At 36.7% G+C, this 8,671-nt stretch overlaps 1 pseudogene; it reads right to left on the bottom strand.

Annotated features, from left to right (window-relative positions):
- The window catches only part of LOC103592670, a 2,284-nt pseudogene extending 2,174 nt beyond the window's left edge, over positions 1–110 (bottom strand).
- Between the last annotated feature and the right edge of the window lie 8,561 nt (positions 111–8,671).

The following is an 8,671-nucleotide window of genomic DNA, read 5'->3' on the forward strand; positions in this document are numbered from 1 at the left end:
TTTGTCGGCCTCTGGCTCAGGGAGGCCCGACAAACTGGTGCTCCGTGTGAGGCCGTCACTCGGAAGTATCGCTGATGGGCCAATCGGTCTTCGGGTGAGTGTACCCCCATAAAATATGGGGCAGTCTTCTTCCTCTAAACCCAATCCAGCTTTACTCGCTGGATTAAAGAGCTATACAGTTTATTCTTTTCTTTTCGTGTGCTTCTTAAAAGCCGGGGGCTTGCCACTTAAGGTAGCCCCCTGGCTTCCGGAGAGTCCCTTGTTCGACTGGGATACATGGGACCGCGTAGAACAACTAGTTCGTAAGGCCTAGGTGAACCGGGGGGAAATCCCCCCTCTTGGGGTCTTTCCCACCGTTTCAGCCTTAAAAGTGTGCTTTCCACCCCGGCCTCACAAGCCTGGCGCTAGGGGAGCTCCACCATATTCACTGATCTGTTTGTGGCAGCAATTGAGCTCATACCCAGCTGCCCACTAACTGGACAGGCCTATTGGCCCTGGCGGTCTTACTACCTGATATTGATATAGTTCCCAACAACCAAACTCTCCCACTCCCTGCTTTTGACCACTTTGGGGGTAAACAAAAGCGAGGCCATCCAAGTACTCCCCCTCCTCATCGGGCTGGGAGTAGCCACCGGAGTGGCCACTGGAACCGCTGGTATAGGATTTTCCTCTCATTATTATAACAAATTACAATTAATCAGTGATATGCAAACAATCGCCAATACTATTTTAGATCTTCAGTCCCAGTTAGACTCCTTAGCAGGGGTAGTACTGCAAAATAGAAGAGGGTTAGACCTACTAACTGCCGAAAAAGGAGGCTTGTGCTTGTTTTTACAGGAAGAATGCTGCTTCTACGCAAATCGCTCGGGCATCGTCCAAGACAAAATCAAGAAACTTCAAGAAGACTTGGAAAAAAGACGACAAGATCTCCAAAATAGCTTCTTTGGGACGGGCTTCAATGGGCTTCCTCCCCTATCTCTTACCCTTCCTCGGTCCCCTCCTTTTACTTCTAATGGTAGTCACTCTGGGACCCTGTATTCTTAACAAACTTATTCAGTTTGTACAAAAGAGGCTTGAAACCATTCAACTTATGAATGTACAAGTTCATTATCAGCGCTTGGCCCCTCAAGATCCCCAAAGTTACGACTAAGTCTCCCCATCAGGCTGTGTGAGCTCCCAAAGACGGGTAAGACCCTGGCAAATCCAGGGCAACCTAAGACAGGGGCCACACCCAAAAAATTATCACAAGCTGTGTGATGCTCAATGACGGGTAAGATCCAGACAAACCTGGACAACCTAAGACAGAGGTCACACCCCGGCATACAAAAACAAAAGGGGGAGATGTTGGGCATAACTTTGCACGCATGCGCCCTGACGCGCACGGGCGCCATTTCATGCGCTCCGCGGCCACCATTTCACTAGTGCTCAACGGCACGTAGCTGCCTGCCTCGCCCTTCCGGGTCCCAGTGATTCAGCAACTTTAGTTCCGTATTCGCGTAAAGCCTCCCCACCACCTCACCCTATCCTTTTAAGCCCTTCTTATTGGCTCTTTGCTTGATCTCTCATATCAAAACCCGCCCTGCCCTTTTTCCCTATATAAGCTGTGCCGCCCTGCAAATAAACGGAGTTCCGGCTTTGACCACTCTCCTGGCTCGGTGGTGTTCTTTCTCGGCCCCCGGGGAGGAAGGTCCTGGGGGGGAAGGGCCGTGCCAGCGACACTCATCATCCCGCTCAGCCCCACAAGGGACCCCCGGCTGGACGGGGGTCTCTTCCCGCTCGGTTTTGTCGGCCTCTGGCTCAGGGAGGCCCGACAAACCAATGATGTGATAAACTGATGACCTGGAGAGACAGCTCAGAGGCTCGGCCTGGAGATGGTGCAGGAGCTTCTGAACCACCTGGGGTCCAGCACTGAGACCCCAACAAGCCCCTGAACATAGGTTCCTGAATCAACTGTTCACACTCTGCCCACATTGTGATAGGCAGTTCCCCTGGAAATCGCCTCAGTAGTCTTGAAAATCAACATAAACACACACACACACACACAATCACACACTCACTGTAATACAATCCAACTATGCCATGTAAAACTGACAATAAATCAATCAAAATATACAGAAAAAGAAGCCTGCTCTTTTGCTTTTATCCTTGACCCACTTCAGTCTAGTTCGAAAAGTAAACCAGATAAATTGAATTAAAATATCTCGTGTTGATGATTCTCCACATCAGTGATTTTCAAAGTGTGGTCATTGGTTCAGTAACCAGTTCTGAAAACTCATTCTATATTTACTGAATCAGAAATTCTGAGAGAAGAGCTCAGCAAGCTGCACGTTTATAATCCCTCCAGGTGACTGTAATGCACCTAAATTTTGACAGCCTGTGCTCTACACAAAATCTTGAAATGGGTTACTCAGAGTTAAAGCCAAAGTCCTTGCAGTGGTCTAGGATGTGAAGGTCTTTTCTCTTCCCGTACCTTTTTCCTGCTTGTTAACCTTTTAGATATATTTCTATCTTGGCTGTTCCTTAAACAAACCAGATTTTATAACATCAATTTATGTTGTACTTTTTCTTTCTTTTGCCTATTGTGTTCTTCCAGTGATCCAAAAACCTTACTTGATAGACTCCCTGTTCACTTGAATACCACTCTTCCTTTTGGTACCTTTTTACCCCTTGCCTAAAATAACATATACCCTCCCACTGAGAAACTCTATCCTTAGTCCTTGTTGAAGTTTCTTCTTAATACCCATCACTACCTACTATATTATATTTTAACTTAATTTTCTTGGTCATTGTCTATGCCTTGTATTAGATTCTAAGATCCAGCATCTTTGAAAACAATTTTCTGATTGTTTGGTTGGTTGTTCCTCCGTTTGGTTTATGCTGAGATTTAAGAATATCCAACAATACATGGCATTAAATAAATTGGTGTGTGATGATTGCATGAAGAGAAAATTTTACATTTCAAAAATGCACATTTGATCTCAAATGTATGTTTTCTATTTGGAATGTGAGAGTGGTTGAATCTAACATATTTAGTCTTATACATCATTGAACTATTGTATATAAAAGACCTTATACTTGTAGTATATTTGCATGTTTTAGTTTTCATTATCTCCACATTTTCTTCTCACATATTTCTTTCTTACTATAAAAGACCAATACTTCATGAAATTTCCCTCATTTGTTTTCTTTCAGAAACTTTTAACCAATGTTGGAATCATAACTGTCTTTCTTATTTTATGTATTTAAAAATATACAGAACATTTCCCATATTAAAGAAAAATGTATTATTCCATTTGATAATTATCTCAACTATCTAAAATGCTATTCATAAAGACAGAAAATACTTTCTAAATTTTTGTAAAAATTATTTTTATTGTAAGGTGAGTTTTCACTCCCTTTACATGTGAACTCTCTTTTATATGTGTATGTTTTTATTTACTTTTTTATTAATTTGAATTCAAATTCTTTTGTAGTTTAAAGTTTACAGTTCAATATGGGGCATCTCTATTAATTTCAGTAATGATAGCATACTTGACTCTTCCTTTTCAGTTTTTTGTTTTCCTTTTTTATATAAAAGAAATTTTACAGCAAAATTCCTCTTTCATAATTACTTTTTCTTCTTTAATTTTATTTTTGGAATAAAGGAAGGGAAGAATGAATAAAGGGATGGATGGTCAGCTTCATCCAGAAAAATATTGCATCTACAAACACCAAATTAGATAAAAATAACAGTGGCATAAAGACAGACAGCCATGTGAAATTACATTGTCCCAAACTTTTTAGGTGGCAAAAACTTTTTAAAAGTAAATCTAAGGAATAAGAAAGATAATGTCTTTTATTTGTTCATTTATTTAAAAAAATGCTTTGGGTTACAAAAAATATTTAACTATAAATGATTTTCTTTGATGGAAATGTTGAATGGAAAAAAAGAATAGGTTTTTTATGTAGCTCTGAACCCCTGAGGTTTTAGTTATATAAGCAAGGATTGAAAGAAAACACCATATTAAAAATGTACGAATTTTATTTATTTATAGAATTTTATGGTAACTTTTCTTTTATAACTTCCATGTGTATATTGTTCATTTCCAGTTCAAGGTCAACTTTTCTCTATGGGGACCATAGAATTTTTAGACGTGTTGCTATTAGTTGCTATTGCCAATTTCTTTTTTTATGAACTCTGTAGATCTCATCTGCCTGCAGTTTTCTTAACTTACCAAGGTGAGCCTTGCCATTTTTATCAACTCTGGGTATGTATGAGGGATGGGGGGGGGGGGAAAGGAGAAACTCCAAATATGCAACATAGCAATTTCTTTCCTTAATCCTTGAATTTTATTAAGAATTATTTTACTCATGATGCCAGCAATAGTGATGTTTCCCATGTGAATAATCCCCTTACCATTGAAAAAAATATTTTTCCAGAAGAATTTTATTTAATGACTTTTTTTTACAGAAAAATATCTAAATGGTCTCATTTGGGGCCACATTTTTTTTTGAAATGTGTTTGTATTTATGAACTGCCTATTACCTTACTGCTTAAATAATTTTGTGCTGAAGTTAATGTATCTATGACTCAGACTTTCTGACAACAGAATTTTTATCACCAACAAAGAAATAGCAGATGAAATATCTGTTTTAAAACACACACACAATTTTTACTACAATCAATGGTGGCAGTACTGAATAAGCTATTTTTTTTAATCCCAAAAGTGTTTAATTTAACATTTAATCTATATTTTGTGTATGTTTAGAATTAAATTTGAAAAATGTAATTAATTTTTTTCTAAGAATAAGCCTTCTGATCTCTACTTATTGTTATGATTGCTAGACCTAAATTTATTTATTATGATTTTTTTCAAGAATGTTGCATGTGGTAAGTTTTGAGTAATAGATAGAAATCGAGAAGATTGCATGAAAGAGAAAAGTCACGAAGTGATGTAAACTCACACAATTAACTGGAGGCACGCACAGTTCATTAAATGAGGATGATTATCAAATTATGAGGGATAATCACCAATAAAGGAGGAAAATTATTAACCTAATTTGATGTATCTGAGTTACAAAAATTTTAAAAGAGAAGGAGAGACTAAAAAAGGGACATTTTAGATTTGTGTTTAAAGAAGTTTCTGTGAGAGGGGACAAGTGGGACAATAAGAAGATAAAAGAAAGACTGGCCTCCAAAGAAGATCAGGTTCTGGCGAGGGAATTCTGGGCAGAAAAGGACAAAGCTCATAATTCTTAAATTGAGAAGGATTCTAATTAAGCTTGATATTGCCCTTTTGTTGTTGCTAGCTTGGGAAAGTGCACAGTTTCTTTTTTCTTCCTTCCTTTTCTATCTTATGCTTTCCTTTCTGTTTTTTTAAAACATTAATTTAGAGACTTGTGTTATTTATTTTACCCTGTCTGATAAAAAGATTTACTTTTCTTATCACAGACCTAACAAAATCACATGGGTTTCATTGTATAGTGATTTTATATATTTTTTATTTTTTATTTTTTTTACTGTTTTTTTCATCTCTGAAATTGAGATCGTAATAGCATGCATCTTCGAGGATTAAATGAGTCGATGAGTATAAAAGACTAAGATGATAGACAGGGATGTAATAATTGCTCAATATGTTAGCTATTTTCACCTCTTCATCTTCCTCTTCATTATTATTCTTAATAAGATTCATGTTTTATTATGCATTTTTGTTCATCTTGGATATTATTTGATTTTGTTCAATGAACCTTATTGACTGTGATTGTGTTCTATTTGTGTTTTGTAATTTATGGGGTCTTGATAGAATCTATACTCCACTATAACATCCATACCAAAAATTAAAGCACTTGTATTTCCTTGTACTTACACTTCACTCACATTATTTCTTGTTGTCACCTCCAACTGTGCTGTCTGTTTCAACTTTATCCATGTTTATAAAACACACATTCAGTTCTGTAACGGAAGCAACTTAGCATTACTTCTATAGATAAATGGTATATATTTTTTATTTGTTGTATAACAAATCATCTCAAAACTTGGTGGCTTAAAACTGCAAACATTTATTATCTGTCAGTTTCTTTGGGCCAAGATTGCAGCTGTCACTTAGCTGGATTCCTCTAGTTGATAATCTCTCACGCATCTATAGTCAAGCTCTGGCCAAATGCAGACTCATCTCAAAGTATGACTTGAAGAGGTTTTAGCAGAATTCAGTTCCATTCCTGTTGGTAAACTGAGGCCCTCGATCTTCTATCTCCACAGATCAACAAGTTTGCATTATTTATTTTGATTCTTGTATTAGTTCAAGTTCCCACCATCAAATAGGTTTTCGTACTTTGAAATTTGAGATTTAGGTTTGATATTTTAGAATTTGTGCTTTATGATTTAAATTCTGCCCTCAAAAAAAAAAGTCCTATAGTTATGGAATCTTTGCATATTTTGTTTGCTGATATCATACTTCACTTTTATAGAGCTTGATGTTGTGAAAAATTCTTTCACAAATTAGTCTCATTTTTCTATTGAATATGATTTACCAGTACCTAGATCAGCTATATACTCAGGAAGTAGAAGTAGGGCAATGATCTGGGTTAGCTAGAAATTTCAAGTTATTTAGAATACCTTATTACAGTTTCTTCACAACTCAGTTGTGACTTTTACCCTGGGGGTATATTAATGATAGCTAATGGCCTGAGTGATTATTAAGAAGAAAAAATTGAGTTCAGTAACTAACCTACATTATTTTAATTGCCTTGAAAATTCTATATGATAGATACTATTTTACCCCAATTTTGCAACTGGTAAAAGAGGTACAGAATCTCTTTTGCAGAAATCTTTGGGCTAGATATGCTATGGTATCCAAAATATTTCAGAGAGGTGATGTGTTTTATCTTCCGTATAGTTTGTAACTATTACAGAGTTTTCTACAGCAGTAGCTCCAATGAAACATATTAATAAAAATAGTAACATGTCTGCACTGAACATTTGGATATGCACAATAAGTGGAGTTAATAGAGATTTTAAATATTCTTGTGGTAATTAGACTAAATTTTGCCATAAAGTTTGCAATAAACTTACACAGTCTCTTAGTTGTCAGAGCTTTTGGAATTGGGAATTGCAAATAAGGGGATGTTAGCATGTGCATTTATACAGATATATGCTTAAAGGTCAGCAGCCGGCCAGTGGTTACCCTGGGATTTCAAGCCATATGGCCTAACTCCAAGATGCACATTATTAAGTTCTCTGCATCACTGCCTTGGACAAGTATGGTGCCCCTCATTTTGGGAATTCTTTCATTTAGGATTGCTCCCACATGGCATCAAATACTGGTTCTGAGACTTACTAAATGTCTGTGACTTTGAGCAATCTGTTAACCTCTTTGAAGCTTAGTTTTTCTCATTTGGTAAGAGTGAATAATAACATTTTGTGCAAAGTGATTTCCATGACATTAAATATGATAATTGTTGAAAAGGACTTAGTCAAAATTCTGCTATATGGTTAGTGTTTAATTTTTAAAAAAACCAACCTTTTTATGAATTCCATAATTAAACTGTGTCTTTTTCTAATAAATAAATGTTGCTAGTATAGATGGAATTTTTTCTCCTTTTATCACATATGTACTTGAAAGCAAGATCAGATTTAGTAAGTGTACTATGTAAAAAGGTTTTCGTATGGACGCTCTGTAGCCAAAGGGTAAAAAAAAAAAAAAAAAAAAATGTAGTGATGCAACCTCTCTTTCTCTCTCTCTCTGTAATATTCTTACATATTTCATATATGTATGTATTTCGTATATGTGTGTGCATGTGTGTATATAGAGTGTTTAGGCTTTGGAATAACCAGTAAAATAGCCACATAATCAATATAAAATCTCCCATTTGTAAAAGATATTAAGGAAACATAAAGCATATAACATACTAGTGGAGAAGAACATTTAGGTCTTCTGGCATGAGAGTAGTCAAATTTTGCTTCGCTGGTCAATATGGCAGTTCTGGGATCCGATCTGTGGAAGGATGCCTATTGTCCTCTTTGGCTACATGTAAGACAATAGTTGGAAGAAAATTTCATCCTGGAGCTCACCACTATCCTAGAATACTCCTTTATCCACGGGAGTTCAGGAGCCACTGCTTGCATGGCTGCCTGATTGCCAGGGCAAAACTAGTTTAACAAATTAAGTCAACAGTTCATACGTTTACAATATCTCAAATATATGGACAAGTAGCTAAATCAGGAAATTCTGTCAAGACATATTCCTTGAATCTGGACCTTAACTATGTAGTTTTGAACTCTCACCAATATGTTCCCTGCTCTGTTCATCCCCAATCTTCAGATTAACAGTTTCTTCTTAAGCATCTCAACTGAAAAATTGTGTCCTGCATGAATGAGACCAGGGTAATCTTCTCTTTGCTGCTGGGCTATCCCTCTAAGGACAGATCTTTAAAGGATAGTTTGTAAGCTATAATAAAGATAGTTTGTTTGACGTGTGTTGAATGAATACACAGCCAAAGAGGCTAAGCTTATTCTAGCCTCCCTCACTGACCCCACCAGGTTCACGGCCGTTGCTTACACTAACGTTAGCTTGACAAAGAATAATTATCTTTTGCCATTTGAACCGTAAATAATTACTTTATTTTGAGCCATTTGATGATTTGTGACAATACATGCACACACACAAACACACACATGTATATTTTTATTGAT

The sequence above is a fragment of the Galeopterus variegatus genome, unplaced genomic scaffold (genome assembly GCF_000696425.1).
Source record: "Galeopterus variegatus unplaced genomic scaffold, G_variegatus-3.0.2 Scaffold1197, whole genome shotgun sequence".
NCBI classification, from domain to species: Eukaryota; Metazoa; Chordata; class Mammalia; order Dermoptera; family Cynocephalidae; genus Galeopterus; species Galeopterus variegatus.